At 43.6% G+C, this 16437-nt stretch overlaps 1 long non-coding RNA gene across 1 annotated transcript; it reads left to right on the forward strand.

Annotated features, from left to right (window-relative positions):
- The first annotated feature begins 415 nt into the window (after positions 1–415).
- LOC124274193 lies at positions 416–5889 on the forward strand. The gene is made up of 2 exons (XR_006897888.1): positions 416–595; positions 5571–5889. It is a non-coding gene; the product is annotated as an uncharacterized LOC124274193 (long non-coding RNA).
- Positions 5890–16437: the final 10548 nt, after the last annotated feature.

Below are 16437 nucleotides of genomic sequence, written 5' to 3' on the forward strand. Positions count from 1 at the left end.
CATATAAAAAAAACATGTCTGAAATAAGTTCAAATTTTGCGCTTGTGCGCATGCGAAGTACATAAACTATGACATACTATTTTCAACGTTTCCCCTTAAATATTTAGTATAGCCAATCAATAAACACCTATACTTTTTCACCTATACGCATATAGTTATTTGCAGTTACATGCAAAGACAAAATATACATAATTTTAAAATGATAGAAAACAATAAGTACTCCCTCTTCCCAAAATAGCGAAAAATGAAATTATTTTGAGTGCCTCCATATACTAAAATGTTCGTGTGTGTATGTGCGAAATTTCATGCTTTCATCATTAAATGCACATTTTATCTGTTTAGCCGCTCCATTAGTATAGCCGAGCGGCGTTGACAGTGGGACATCACAAGACGTGCGCTTGTAAAATGTCAACAACTGAAAAAACGTTGTGGTTGGCCTCAGAATCAATCGGTCATCTCCGACTTTTCCCGGGACTCATCGCCATGACGTCACGATTAACGCCCACAGCGCGTACCATATATAAGCTCCAGCATTTCGACGTGGAGCAAAAAACGCTCGAACCAGATCGACATCAACAGCGTTCTTCGTAATAGCGTAAGTAGTATGTTGTTTCTCTTTCACTCGGCATGCAAACTCAAGGGGTCCACTGCCTATTCTTTGTGTGTGACCAGCCCAACTGTAAGTCAATGCTTAGCATCGGAACTTCATTGTATAACATTATACTTCCCATCCATGCCATTCAGACATGCAAATGCCAATGCTGACATTTCTAAAGACCCATATGTCAAATGTATAGCAGGGCAGTATCACGAGTGAGGAGACGATGTGGTCCACGTCACACAAACAGCGTTGCCGGTAGTGGCATGTGATTTGGCGTAATGCTGACAAATAAATGCAACGCTATTCAGTACGACAAAAAGTGAACGGTAATCTCTGATTTGTGCATGTAAATGTAATGATTCAGAAATCCTTATCGAAGGGCTGAGAGATGCGTTGCTATTTAATCCGACACTGTTTTTCCCTTTATACCACTAGGGTATGTTATGTCCATTGTTCTGGCAGGTTGATTTTCTGTGTATCAACCTTCTATCTGCACGTGCAGAGGTTGATATGTGGATAACAACCTTGGCGGTGCAGGAAACGCACGTGCAACAAGCAATGTACGAGTCCATTCGGCGCCCACGTGGTATAAGTAGGTTAGCACCCCCCCTCTGTGGGTGATATGGATTCAACGCTCTCGCCTGACGGCTCGAGCGTTGAAATCCATATCACCCTTGAGGAGGGTGCTAACGTATACATCTTAAACAAAGTTATTTGCCTGAAGTATTCACACATCCATAATCGGCGGTTACTTACTTTTTTAAGCTACTATTTTGTCGTTTTAGGCTATCAATAATGCACATACATGTTATAGGACATCATCGCATCTGGAACCTTTATTCAGATCTTTGGATATTCCAAAATGATTATTCTCTGGTGTTGATGTTTTTGAAAATCATCTCAGGCTCTTTTGAGAAACGCAGCACAGCCTCTTGAACAAGATTAATTGTTTGTTGTTTAAAGCCGCACTCAGCAATATACAACTATAAACTATAGTCTGTAAATAACCGAGTCTGGACCAGACAATCCAGTGATCAACATCATGAACATCGATCGACGCAACTGGGATACGGTGATATCTGTCAACCAAGTCAGTTAGCCTGACCACCCGATCCCGATCCCGTTAGTCGCCTCTTACGACATGCACGGGTTACTGAAGATCAATTCTAACCCGGATCATCACGGGTATCTCCCTTCATTGATGGTTTTCCTCTGGCATTAACAGCAGTAAGCAGTAAATAGTTCATCATGCCCAGTGTGTAGGTTGGAATTTCAGTACACCTGTGTTTGGATTTCAATATGGGGAATTCAATAGTACAAGATAGGTAGTACAAGATAGGTAGTTCAAGATATGTTAATGTGGCAGGTCTAACCTGACGAATCAGCCCGTTTCATCTGTGATGAACCACGCGGTATGCATGCTGTACGCTCTTTTGTGAAAAAGTGTGCGAGGTCACGTGACCACGATTTCATGTGCCTAAACACTAGCATGTGTGCACAATGTGCTGGTGATTAGGACAAAACAAGCTAGTTAAAAAACTTTCATGCCACGCCTTACAAATGTTGAACGTGCAATTGGCATGATCTACTGGAGACGGACAATCTACAACCTGAGGCCACGTGTGCATCAAACACTAGGGCATCTGATCGCCCCAGGTCAGAACAGCCACGTGTCACGTCATATACCGAGGACAATCAAATGCGGCTGTGTCATTTGTGTAATCGTTTTACGAAAGCAACGTCAACCAGACCAAGCCAGACCACGCCAGACCACGCGAAACCGCTTCCCATTTTCATGCTCGCATACGCGGTACTGAAAGAACTCCATAACAGATGGCTAGTCCCTGTGAAATAATTAAGTTACCCCATCGTGCGGCTGTTGACTGTGGACGGTGCAACACACTTTCCTCTCTACGAGTATGTTTGGGACATAAAGTAACACATGTTAAGTTTCTTCTTTTTTTAGTATACTTCTAGTACGCATAGCAGCTACGTGTTGGTAATTGTGCTGATAAGTCCTTAACCTCACATCGATTTATTAGTAAAATCTTTCTGGTGTGATTTTCGGAAAATTGACAAACTTGAGGACTGTGCAGTGATCAAAATGCAAACAAGGCCAAAGGTCAATTATAACACTTTCAGCAAAACAGTCAAGTTGTTTAAAATTTGGACATAAAATCAGACGCGATGAGGTAATTTCTAAAACTCTGATAGGATACTTGGACCTCCGTAGGAACACCATCTGGCTCTTATGGTCACGTTTTCTGCGAAACAGTCAAGTTGTGTAAAATTTGGACATAAAGCCATACGTCGTAATAGGCGCGATGAGGCAATTTCTAAAAATCTGATAGGATACTTAGACACTGAGGACTGAATGACTGCAGGATTATCACTGAATCCGACAGCCATTGCAATTTGGATTTGTAAATCATATGTACCGTCGACTGGGCGTCAAGAGATTTTTTCCAATTGGCGTCTTGTAATCACTTGTAATCCATGCTTCCAAGAAGGGGATCATCCTGGTTATCTGTGTACCTATTGTCGGTAATAGGGTCTAACATATTGGGGGTTCACTGGTACTTCTTCAAAATCTTTTAATCAGCTAGGATATTCAGAAAAAAACATTCATATGCATTCAAACGCTATTGTTACTGTTACTGTCACTGTTGGAAATATCGGTAACTGGCTTGAGCTCACGGTCTAACGCAAAAAAATGGAGAAGTGAAAACAATTGATCTCTAATCATTTCATACACAGGTCTGCGAATAAACAAACGAAAAAGGACTCACAGCAAAATAAATGAAGGTACCGAAATGCACACATTCAACGCAATCAATAGCACAATAGTATATTACAAATGGGTTCACTGTAGGGTAAAATAGTTTCTTTCTCCGTGTAGTGTATATGCATATACATATATATGAAAGATCTTGGAGTGTACATAGACAAGGACCTATCACTTGATGCTCAGATCAACCATCTTTCAAGAATCTGCTTCTTCCACTTGAGAGCTATCAGTAACATTCGTCATAATTTAACAACAGACGCAGCCCATACTCTCGTCAGGTCCCTCGTTCTATCTAGACTGGACTATTCAAACAGCATTCTGTTTGGACGCATTGTATCCCTAACATCTAAAAGATCTCACATAACCCCTGTCCTAAAGTCTCTTCACTGGTTGCCCATCCAAGCCAGAATCGAATTCAAGATCTTGACCATTGTGTTCCAATGTCCACATGACCTAGCGCCTCAGTACATCTCTGAACTCATCTCAGTGTACACACCACCACGACACCAACAGTTCCACCTAGCAACATCCCCTGTCAATCTCAAGAACTATGTTCACAGATCATTCAGCTATGCTGCTCCTTCACTGTGGAACAGTCTTCCCATAACCATCAAAACCATCTCGACTTATTCAAATCTTCATTGAAGACCCATCTTTTCAGGAAATATTACGAATGACTTGTACAATTGCTTGTTTTTTTAGCTGTACGCACTGGGCGCCATGAGCATACACTAGTGTGTGGAAACGGCGCCATACAAGTGGACATTATTACATTATTACATATATTATACTCAGTTTGTAATATACTATCCAAAAAAGAAACACATAAGTGTTTTGTATTTTTTTTAAAATCTATTAATTACCTATTGTGTTCAAACAATCGTCAAAATATGTAACTAAAGTGTTGATAAGATGATTTTACACAATTGCACAAGTGAAAAATCGTCTTTACCTGAAAATGTTGATTTTGATGAGATTTCTTACAAGACTTAAAAAGGCATCGCCACAACACAACAGAAATTACCTTCCAGTTGAAATTGTGCAGCAAAGAGCATGCACTGTCTGGCTATAATAATCCAGATTGCTTTCGGAAATAGGCATTCGTTTTGAAGGAGTTTCAATGTCAAATCACAACGCCACGTCTTGACGCTGCAACACGGAACATCGCCATTGAAAGAATGCACGCTTGAAAGCAATTTTCTGTTGCCAGGCGTCTGAATGTTAGTCTGAGCACGCAACTCGTTACAATCAAACAGGTATAACAAATGACCGTTCCCGTACAGGCAGACCTCGAGTCACCACTGCAGCCCAAGATCGGTACATCCGGGTACTACATTAGCGTGATCGTACTGCCACAGGTGAAAGCACAGCAGCCAGGGTGCCTGGACTTCCGGAGGATATCCGGTCACAAAGTACGGAACAGGCTGAGAGAGATTGGACTGAGAGCCAGGAGACCCAACGTCGGGACCATGCTACGTGGTCACTATCGCGCCCAGCGTCTCCGTTGTCTAAAATTATCCACTTGGTTGTATAGACATTACCTTCTTCTAAACTGATGTACAAATTCATGTACTAAAGTCTATTTGTTGACGAGTTATACATGTTTGTAAATACAACATTTTCGCAAAAGATTTCTGGGTTATGCGTTTCCTTTTTTGGAATAGTGTGTATATATGTATATATATATATATATATATATATATGTGTGTGTGTGTGTGTGTGTGTATGTGTGTGTGTATGTATAGACATACTATACATACTATATATATGGCCATTATCACATGTACTTTGTTGAAAGAAAGACGGGTACATTTTATTCCTTTTATCCCTCTCATACCAAGGCAACTCCAGTGCGCGAATGACCATAACTGTGAAAGCCTACTAACAGGGCGTTTGGGCTGAAGAATAAATTGTGCAATGAAAGTCGACAGACCTGATGTTTGTATTACGGTTATTCCGGGAAAGCAGAGTTGTCACTGACATATGTTTGAATAGTTTGCGCAGACTGTTGGATAAAACAGCATGATGTATTTTCATCTTAGCTTGGCATCCTTTTGGAGAAGGTGTGTACCTTCTTTGCTGCGGGTAAAATGTTAGTAATGCGTATCTTTGTTACATGGTTACTCAAACAACAGATCCATTTAAAGAAAAAAATTATCTGTGTATTTACTTTTTCAACAGGCAAACATGAGGGGATTTGCTTTCGTTGCACTCGTCATTGTGGCTGTGGGGTGCTTGGTGAGTGACGTCATGGCCCAGTCCACAAGCGAAATCAGCTGCTCCGCCCCTCTGCTCGCGAAACGTAACTTTTATTTTGAGTGCCGCCGTCAAAACAAACAGATGACCATGACCGGAAATGGCATGCCAGGCGACTGCTTCTGGCTGTGCAGAAACTACTAGCCCTATCAGGACTTCTCGTAGATGTCATCATCGGAGAGTGGTCTCACCTTGAAGTCATGATTATTCAGAATATTCAGGTCAATAAATACTGCACAGCTTATATCGTGTGTCTGTGGTTGCAGTAGTGTATGCATGCTCTTTTTGTTGCTTCACATCAATCAAATGTAGAATCCTATATTACGGCCGCATGCATGGGTAACTTGCCGAACCCGACCTTCTCAGCACATACAAACACTCCCTCGCCACAACACGGAACTGACAAACCAAGACACAGTCTAGGCCACAACACGAAGCTGACAAACCAAGACACAGTTTAGGCCACAACACGGAGCTGACAAACCGACAGACAGTCTAGGCCACAAAACATGGAGCTGACAATCCAAGACAAAATCTAGGCCACAAAACACGGAGTTGACAAACCAAGACACAGTCTAGGCCACAAAACACGGAGCTGACAAACCAAGACACAGTCTAGGCCACAAAACACGGAGCTGACAAACCAAGACACAGTCTAGGCCACAACACGGAGCTGACAAACCACGACACAGTCTAGGCCACAAACACACAGCTGACAAACCAACACACAATCTAGGCCACAAAACACTGAGCTGACAAACCAAGACACAATCTAGGCCACAACACGGAGCTGACAAACCAAGACACAGTCTAGGCCACAAAACACGGAGCTGACAAACCAAGACACAGTCTAGGCCACAAAACACGGAGTTGACAAACAAAACATGACACACCAAGACACAGTCTAGGCCACAAAACACGGAGCTGACAAACCAAGACACAGTCTAGGCCACAAAACACGGAGCTGACAAACCAACACACAGTCTAGGCCACAAAAACACGGAGCTGACAAAACCAAGACACAGTCTAGGCCACAAAACACGGAGCTGAGAAACCTGACAACCAACTAGGCCTGGCTGACAAAACCAGACACAGTCTAGGCCACAAAACACGGAGCTGACAAACCAAGACACAATCTAGGCCACAAAACACGGAGCTCTTAGGGCCACAAAACCAAGCTGACACAGTCTAGGCCACAAAACACGGAGCTGACACAAACCAAGACACACACACAGTCTAGGCCACAAAACACGGAGCTGACAAACCAAGACACAGTCTAGGCCACAAAACACGGAGCTGACAAACCAAGACACAGTCTAGGCCCACAAACATCGGAGCCACAAACCACGACACAGTCTGACAAACCAAGACACAGTCTTGGCCACAAAACAATGAGCTGACAAACCAAGACACAGCACTAGGCCACAAAACCGGAGGCCACAAAAACACGGAGCTGACAAACCAAGACACACAGTCTAGGCCACAAAACACGGAGCTGACAAACCAAGACACAGTCTAGGCCACAAAACACGGAGCTGACAAACCAAGACACAGTCTAGGCCACAAAAACACGGAGCTGACAAACCAAGACACAGTCTAGGCAACAAACACGGAGCTGACAAACCAAGACACAGTCTAGGCCACAAAACACGGAGCTGACAAACCAAGACACAGTCTAGGCCACAAAACACGGAGCTGACAAAAACCAAGACACAGTCTAGGCCACAAAACACGGAGCTGACAAACCAAGACACAGTCTAGGCCACAAAACACGGAGCTGACAAACCAAGACACAATCTAGGCAACAAAACACGGAGCTGACAAACCATGACACAGTCTAGGCCACAAAACACGGAGCTGACAAACCAAGACACATTCTAGGCAACAAAACACGGAGCTGACAAACCAAGACACAGTCTAGGCCACAAAACACGGAGCTGACAAACCAAGACACAGTCTAGGCCACAAAACACGGAGCTGACAAACCAACACACGGTCTAGGCCACAAAACACGGAGCTGACAAACCAACACACAGTCTAGGCCACAAAACACGGAGCTGACAAACCAAGACACAGTCTAGGCCACAAAACACGGAGCTGACAAACCAAGACACAATCTAGGCCACAAAACACGGAGCTGACAAACCAAGACACAGGCTAGGCCACAAAACACGGAGCTGACAAAGCAACACACAGTTTAGGCCACAAAAACACGGAGCTGACAAACCAACACACAGTCTAGGCCACAAAACACGGAGCCTGACAAACCAACACACAATCTAGGCCACAAAACACAGAACTTGTTTACACATCAATGCAAGCGTTTCAAGATTGTAGCTCTGACAGCAGATTTGTCAGCAGTCAGAAAGAAAGCCAAATGCCATTGAGCTACATAAATAGAGCACACACCAAGCAGGGACACGTTGATTATGAAAAAAAAGAGGAATCTGGTTTCAAATCTACAATTATTAGACCCTACTTGCACAGCAAAGCGAGGGACTCTACAATTATTTTGATTGGAATCTCTCGGATTCCTCTTTCAGAAGGCACCACTGCGACTTCAGTCTCAATGCCTGACAGCTGCTTTAGAAGTCTTTCTTGAATGAGATGTGTAAGAAGCTGTGGCGCCTCATCTTAGTTATGTGGCTTGACATTACTATAAGGAGCGAGTGAGTGAGGTTAGTTTTAGTCACACACTGCTTTTGAGCATTATTCCTTTAGACGAGCGTAGCCTTTAACCACTATGCTACTTCACCGCCCTGGGTTTACTGAAAAAATACAACCAAACAAACTGGAAGTGGTGTAACAAAGACATTGAAAGATCACTATAAACGAACTGGACGGATACAGCAAACTCTTCTTGTTGTCCCAACCACTGGCTATATACTTTAGTTGATGTACTCAGCTTAAAATTCCTCGCTTCGCCCGAATCGGGCCCCAGAACGGCTCCATTCTTTCATCTCTCGACTCCGTCAAATATCATAAGTAGCCTGTCCGGTGGTCTGGTAGATGCTTTTACCCCGCAAATGTTTCCATAATGTCAGACAGGTCCTCTTGTCAGTTTGAGGTTTAAAGCATTATGATACTATGTTAAACCATTTTTTGACGATTGACAGTTCCATTTCCATTAAATAACCAACTTCAACTCGATGTACTTTCAGTTTACCTAAACTCGGTGCATTGCCTGTTAGTGCTATGTTGTTCATTGGCGATGCCTACAAACAGGACTGTATTCAGAAACCTGATTTTTGGTTTGTTTTTCATTGTTGAAAACCGACAGGTAAAGTTTGTATCCTGACTGGTAACGAAAGCGCTTCAGTCCGGGTTGTTGTCTGGCTTGGAAGTGTAAGAGTTTTAAACACTGATGTAATTGCAATAAGATGCACGCGGACAAACTAAAAATTAGTGGTCCCTTTGACAGAGTAAAGCAGATAAGCTATGCGGTAATTCCTAAAGAGTCTGTTCGTTATGCAAGCATACTTTGAAGTTTTGTAAATACTCAATAAATGTGATCTTGCACGCGCACACACACAAAATGTCAAATCTTTGAAGACCGTGCATAGATAAAATAACTGGAAGCATATTAAGATAATTCTATTTCAGGAGGGGGCGGTGGGGTAGCCCTTAGCGGTTAAAGCGCTGTCATCACATCTCGGGTTCTAACTCACATGGGTGCAATGTGTGAAGCTCCATTTCTGGTGTCCCCCACGCGGATGTTGCTGGAATATTGCTAAAAGCGTATGTAGCCAAACTCAGTCAGTCAGTCAGTCTATTTCTAGGACATGAACGCGGCAACTTTCTCAGTCTTTCTTTATTGTTTCTCATAGCTACAGATCAAATATAAATAACAAACACTAACATTGAAATCCTTTATCATATTTCTTTTAAAATTAATGGAAAATGGCAACACCCATTTGAGTCTGAGTGAGGTGAGTAGAATTTATACCGGTTACTCAAGGGAAATTATTAATTAACTGAGATGAACACAAGCTGCAGTACATAAACCCATTGACCCAAAAGTTATCTGTAGCTCTGCTTTGAGTTCATTCCTAACCATAGTTTACTGTATAGTGAAACACCATTAACGATATGTGCCCTTGTGCAGTTAAAATGGAGCACTGAGCCAAGGGGAAACTGCAGGGAAGAGATGGAGGGTCCCACTTGAGTCTGTTATTACCTTGTATAGCGAAACACACCATTAACGATATGTGCCCCTTGCCAGAGATGTAGTGAAGTTTATAGGCTCACTCGGAGAGCCAAGGGGAACTCTGCAGGGAAGAGATGGGAGGGACCCACTTTGAGTCTGTTATAACCTGGTATAGTGAAACACCATTAACATATATGTGCACTCGCCAGAGATGCAGCAGTTACAGGCTCACTGAGTGCCAAGGAGGGTAACTCTGCAGGAAGAGATGGAGGGACCCACTTTGAGTCTGGTTATTACCTGGTATAGTGGAAACACCATTAACGTGATATGTGCCCTTGCCAGAGATGGCAGTAGCTTAAGGCTCACTGGAGCGCCAAGGGGGAAACTCTGCAGGAAGAGAGATGGAGAGGACCCACTTTGAGTCTGTTATTACCTGGTATAGCTTAAACACCATTAACGTGATATGTGTCCCCTTGCCAGTAGTTACAGTAAAGCCTAAGGCTGACTGGCCAAGGAGGGTAACTCTGCAGGGAAGAGATGGAGGGTCCCACTTGAGTCTGAGCTATAACCTCAGATAGTGAAACACCATTAATCATATATGCTTCACCTTGCCAGAGAGATGCAGTAGTTACAGGCTCACTGAGGGTGCCAGGAGGTAACTCTTGCAGGGAAGAGGATGGAGGGACCCACTTTGAGTCTGCTGTTATGTAACCCTGTATAGCTTGGTGACACCATTAACATATATGTCACCTTGCCAGAGATGCAGTAGTTACAGGTCCATCGAGAGCCAGTATGGAAACTCTGCAGGGAAGAGATGGAGGGTCCCACCTTCAGTCTGTTATTACCTGGTATAGCTTAAACACCATTAACGCGATATGTCCCCTTGCAGAAGTTACAGGCCTCACTGGAGTGCCAAGGAGGGAAACTCTGCAGGAAGAGATTGGAGGGGTCTCCACTCCAGTCTGTTATTACCTGGTATAGCGAAACACCATTAACGTGATATGTCCCCTTGGTGGAAGCCAGCAGGCTCACTGAGTGCCAAGGAGGGAAACCTGCATTAAAGAGATCGAGGGTCCCACCTTTTGAGTCTGCAGCATTACCTGGTATAGTGAAACACCCATTAACGTATATGTCCCCTTGCAGAAGCTACAGAGTCACTGAGTGCCAAGGAGGGAAACTCTGCAGGGAAGAGAGATCGGAGTGACCGAATTTTGAGTCTGTTATTACCTTGTATATAGTGAAACACCATTAACGATATGTCCCCCTTGCAGTAGCTTTTCGCAGGCTCACTGAGTGCCAAGGAGGGGAACTCTGCTGGGGAAGAGATGGAGGGTCCCACCTTTGAGTCTGTTATTACCTTGTATAGTGAAACACCATTAACGATATGTCCCCCTTGCCAGAGAGATGCAGTAGTTACAGGCTCACTGAGGTGCCACGAGGGAAACTCTGCAGGAAGAGAGATCGGAGGACCCACTTCGAGTCTGATATAACCCTCGTATAGTGGTGCCACCATTAACGTGATATGTCCCCTTGCAGTAGTTAAGCAGGCTCACTGGAGAGTTTCAAGGGAGGGAACTCTGCAGGGAAGACATTTGAAGGCAACTTTAATTTTGAGTCTGTTATTACCTTGTATAGCTTTAGACACCATTAACGAGATATGTGCCCTTGCTATATTTTGTAGCTACAGGCTCACTGAGGGCCAAGGAGGGGAAACCTGCAGGAAGAGATGGAGGGACCGACTTAGAGCTCCGGCATAACCTTGTATAGTGAAACAACACCATTAACATATATGTGCCCTTGCAGCAGTTAAGCAGGCTCACTGAGGGCAAGGAGAACTGCAGGGAATGGGATGGAGGGTCCCACTTTGAGTCTGTTATAACCTTGTATAGCAAAACACCATTAACGTGAGGTGTCCCCTTGCAGTAGTTACAGGCTCATTGAGGGCAAGGAGGGGAACTCTGCAGGGAAGGAGATCGGAGAGGGACCGACTTTGAGTCTGTTATAACCTTGTATAGTGAAACACCATTAACGATATGTCCCCTTGCAGAAGTTACAGGCTCACTGAGGGCAAGGAGGGGAAACTCTGCAGGGAATGGATGGAGGGTCCCACTTTGAGTCTGTTATTACCTTGTATAGTGAAACATCATTAACGATATGTCCCCTTTGCAGTAAAGTTAAGCAGGCTCATTGAGGGGCAAGGAGGGGAACTCTGCAGGAAGAGAATGGAGGGACCGACTTTGAGTCTGTTATAACCTTGTATAGTGAAACACCATTAACGTGATATGTCCCCTTGCAGTAGTTATAGGCTCACTCTGAGGGGCAAGGAGGGGAACTCTGCAGGGAATGGATGGAGGGTCCCACTTTGAGTCTGTTATAACCTTGTATAGTGAAACACCATTAACGATATGTCCCCTTGCAGTTACAGGCTCATTGAGGGGGCAAGGAGGGGAACTCTTGCAGGGAAGAGATCGAGGGACCGACTCTTGAGTCTGTTATAACCTTGTATAGTGAAACACCATTAACGTGATATGTCCCCTTGCAGCAGTTACAGGCTCACTGAGGGGCAAGGAGGGGGAAACTGGGCAGGAATGGATGGAGGGTCCCTATTTGAGTCTGTTATAACCTTGTATAGTGAAACACCATTAACGTGATATGTCCCCTTGCAGTAAAGTTACAGGCTCACTGAGGGGCAAGGAGGGGAAACTCTGCAGGAAGAGATGGAGGGTCCCTATTTGAGTCTGTTATAACCTTTGTATAGTGAAACACCATTAACGATATGTCCCCTTGCAGTAGTTACAGGCTCACTGAGGGCAAGGATGGGGAAACTCTGCAGGAATGGATGGAGGGTCCCTATTTGAGTCTGTTATAACCTTGTATAGTGAAACACCATTAACGATATGTCCCCTTGCAGTAGTTACAGGCTCATTGAGGGCAAGGAGGGGAACTCTGCAGGAAGAGATCGGAGGGACCCACTTTGAGTCTGTTATAACCTTGTATAGTGAAACACCATTAACGATATGTCCCTTGCAGTAGCTACACAGGCTCACTGAGGGGCAAGGAGGGGAAACTCTGCAGGGAATGGATGGAGGGTCCCACTTTGAGTCTGTTATAACCTTGTATAGTGAAACACCATTAACGATATGTCCCTGCAAAGAAGCTACAGGCTCATTGAGAGGCAAGGAGGGGAACTCTGCAGGAAGAGATCGGAGGGACCTAACTTTGAGTCTGTTATAACCTTGTATAGTGAAACACCATTAACGATACATGTCCCCTGCAGTAGTTACAGGCTCACTGAGGGGCAAGGAGGGAAACCTCAGAAGGGATGGGATGAGGTCCCATTTGAGTCCGTTATAACCTTGTATAGTGAAACACCATTAATCGAGATATGTCCCCTGCAGTAGCTACAGGCTCATTGGAGGGGCAAGGGAGGGGAACTCTGCAGGGAAGAGATCGGAGGGACCGACTTTGAGTCTGTTATAACCTTGTATAGTGAAACACCATTAACGAGCACGTCCCCTTGCAGTAGTTACAGGCTCACTGAGGTGGAGGGGAAACTATGTAGGGAAGAGATGGGAGGGACCCACTTTGAGTTCATATAACTCCAGCAGGTAGTGAAACACCATTAACGATAATGCGTCTCGCCAGAGATGCAGTAGTTACAGGCTCACCGAGGGCCAAGTGGGTTAAACTCTGCAGGAAAGAGATAGGAGGGACCCCCTGAGGAAGAAATGATAATGCATTTCTTTACCAACATTGGAGTCTGGCTATTGACTGTTTTTTCATTAATTTCTCTTTAACAAAACGTGATGCATAACATCAGATTCAGATTGAGCTTCCTTAAGTGGCTGCACAGATCAGTGGATCACAGTGCAGTCAAATGCACATGTATTGGATTCTTCTCTTTGTCTAAGAGGTCAAATAGATGTAATGTATTTTTTTCATGCTGCACTAACCTCTAAAACAAACATGATCCTTAAGAAAGATATTGTGGCATTAATGCATGAAACTCTGGAGCAATATGAGAATGTAATATGTGTCTGAGAAAACATTGCCTGGTTGAGTTTGTGTTGTAATAATGTTTGGTTGAGTTTGTAGGTTTTATTGTATTATGTGGTTGAGTTTGTGTTGTATTGTATTGTTTCGCTGAGTTTGTGTTGCATTGTATTGTTTGGGTGGAGTTTGTGTTGCATTGTATTGCTTGGATGAGTTTGTATTGCTTGGTGGAGTTTGTGTTGCATTGCATTGCTTGGTTGAGTTTGTATTGATTGTATTGCTCGGTTGAGTTTGTATTGTATTGTTTGGTTGAGTTGTGTTGCATTGTATTGCTTGGTGGAGCTTTGTGTTTGTTTGGTGGAGCATGTTGTATTGTATTGCTTGGCTGAGTTTGTGTTGTATTGTATTCATTTGGCTGAGTTTGCATTGTATTGTGGTCGTGTTTGTGTTGTTGTATTGTATTGCCGGTGGAGTTTGTGTTGCCTTGGTGGATTTGTGCTTGCATTGTATTGCTTGGTTGAGTTTGTGGTGCATTGTATTGCTTGGTTGAGCTTTGTGTTGCATTGTATTGCTTGGATGAGTTTGCATTGTATTGTTTGGCTGTGTTTGTGTTGTAATTGTATTGCTTGGTGAGCTTAGTTTGTATTGCCTTGGTGGAGTTTGTGTTGCATTGTATTGCTTGGCTGAGCTCTTGTGTTGCATTGTATTGCTTCAGGTTGAGTTTGCATTGGTATTGGGTGGTCAGGTTTGTGTTGCATTGTATTGCTTGGTGGAGTTTGTGTATTGCATTGCATGCGTGGTTGAGTTTGTGTTGCATTGTATTGCCTGGTTGGAGTTTGTGTTTTATTGTATTGTTTCATTGAGTTTGTGTGCATTGTATTGCTTGGTTGAGTTTATGCTGCATTGTATTGCTTGGTTGAGTTTGTATTGCATTGTTTGGTTGTGTTTGTGTTGTATTTATTAATGGTTGAGTTTGTGTTTTATTGTATCATGCGGTTGAGCTTGTGTTGCTTGGGTGGAGTTTGTGTTGCATTGTATTGCTTGGTGGAGCTCTGTGTTGTATTGTATTGCTTGGATGAGTTTGTATTGCTTGGTGGAGTTTGTGTTGTATTGTATTGCTTGGTTGAGTTTGTATTGCTTGGTTGAGTTTGTGTTGTATTGTATTGCTTGGTGAGTTTGTGTTGTATTGTATTGCTTTGAGTGAGCTTGTATTGCTTGGTGGAGTTTGTGTTGTATTGTATTGCTTGGTGGAGTTTGTGTTGTATTGTATTGCTTGGATGAGTTTGTGTTGTATTGTATTGCGTGGTTGAGTTTGTGCTTGTATTGTATTGCTTGGTGGATGAGTTTGCATTGTTGCTTGGTGAGTTTGTGTTGTATTGTATTGCTTGGTGGAGTTTGTGTTGTATTGTATTGCTTGCCTGAGTTTGTGTTGTATTGTATTGCTTGGTGGAGTTTGTGCATTGTATCTTGAGTTTTGTATTGCTTGGTGGAGTTTGTGTTGTATTGTATTGCTTGTAGTTTGTATTGCCTGGTGGAGTTTGTGTTGTATTGTATTGCTTGGTGGAGTTTGTGTTGTATTGTATTGCTTGGTGGAGTTTGTGGCCATTGCATTGCTGAGTTTGTGTTGTGATTGTATTATTGCATTGAGTTTGTGATTGTATTGTGGTTGCCAGTTTGTGTTGTATTGTATTGCTTAAGTTGAGTTTGTGTTGTATTGTATTGCTTGGTTGAGCTTGTGTTGTATTGCTTGGCTGAGTTTGTGCTTGTTGTAATACTTGTATTGCTTGATTGTTGAGTTTGTATTGCATTGTATTGTATTGGGTGGAGTTTGTGTTGTATTGTATTGCTTGGCCGTGAGTTTGTGCTTGTATTGTATTGCTTGGTTGAGTTTGTGTATTGCTTGTAGTTTGTATTGCTTGGTTGAGTTTGTGTTGCATAAGTTTATTGCTTGGTTGAGTTTGTGTTGTATTGTATTGCTTGGTTGAGTTTGTGTTTGTATTGTATTGCGTGGTTGAGTTTGTGGTGTTGTATTGTATTGTTGTGTTTGAGTTTGTGCTGTATTGTATTGCTTGGTTGAGTTTGTGTTGTATTGTATTGCTTGGTGGAGTTTGGATGTTGTATTGTATTGCTTGGTGGAGTTTGTGTTGTATTGTATTGCTTGGTGGAGTTTTGTGTTGTATTAGGTCAATGGCTGAGCTCTGTGCTGTACTGTACGCTTCTGGATGAGCTCTTGTACGTCGGCGGGAGCCTGTGCTCGTACTGGTACTGCCTGGACGAGCTCCAGGCTGTCGGTGAGCCTGTAGGCTGTACTGTACTGCCTGGCGGAGCCCAGGCTGCATTGTACTGCCTGCCATTCCCAGCTGCAATGGTACTGCCTGGGTGAGCTTCCAGGTGCACGGTATCAGTTTGGCTTGAGCTCCAGGCCAGGTATCGCCTGGATGAGCCTTGTACTGCTTCTGGCGGAGCCCAGGCCAGCACTGGTACTGCCTGGCGGAGCCTTGTGCTGTACCGGTGTAACTGCCTAAGTGGGAGCTTCCAGGCTGGTACTGTACTGCCTGGGCGGAGCTCAGGCTGTACTGGTACTGTTTTGGACGAGCTCTGTACTGTCTTTGGATGAGCTCTCAGGCTTGCATTGTACTGCTCTTGGTGGAG

The sequence above is a fragment of the Haliotis rubra genome, unplaced genomic scaffold (assembly GCF_003918875.1).
Source record: "Haliotis rubra isolate DU_JTF1 unplaced genomic scaffold, ASM391887v1 Scf189, whole genome shotgun sequence".
In the NCBI taxonomy this organism is placed as follows: Eukaryota; Metazoa; Mollusca; class Gastropoda; order Lepetellida; family Haliotidae; genus Haliotis; species Haliotis rubra.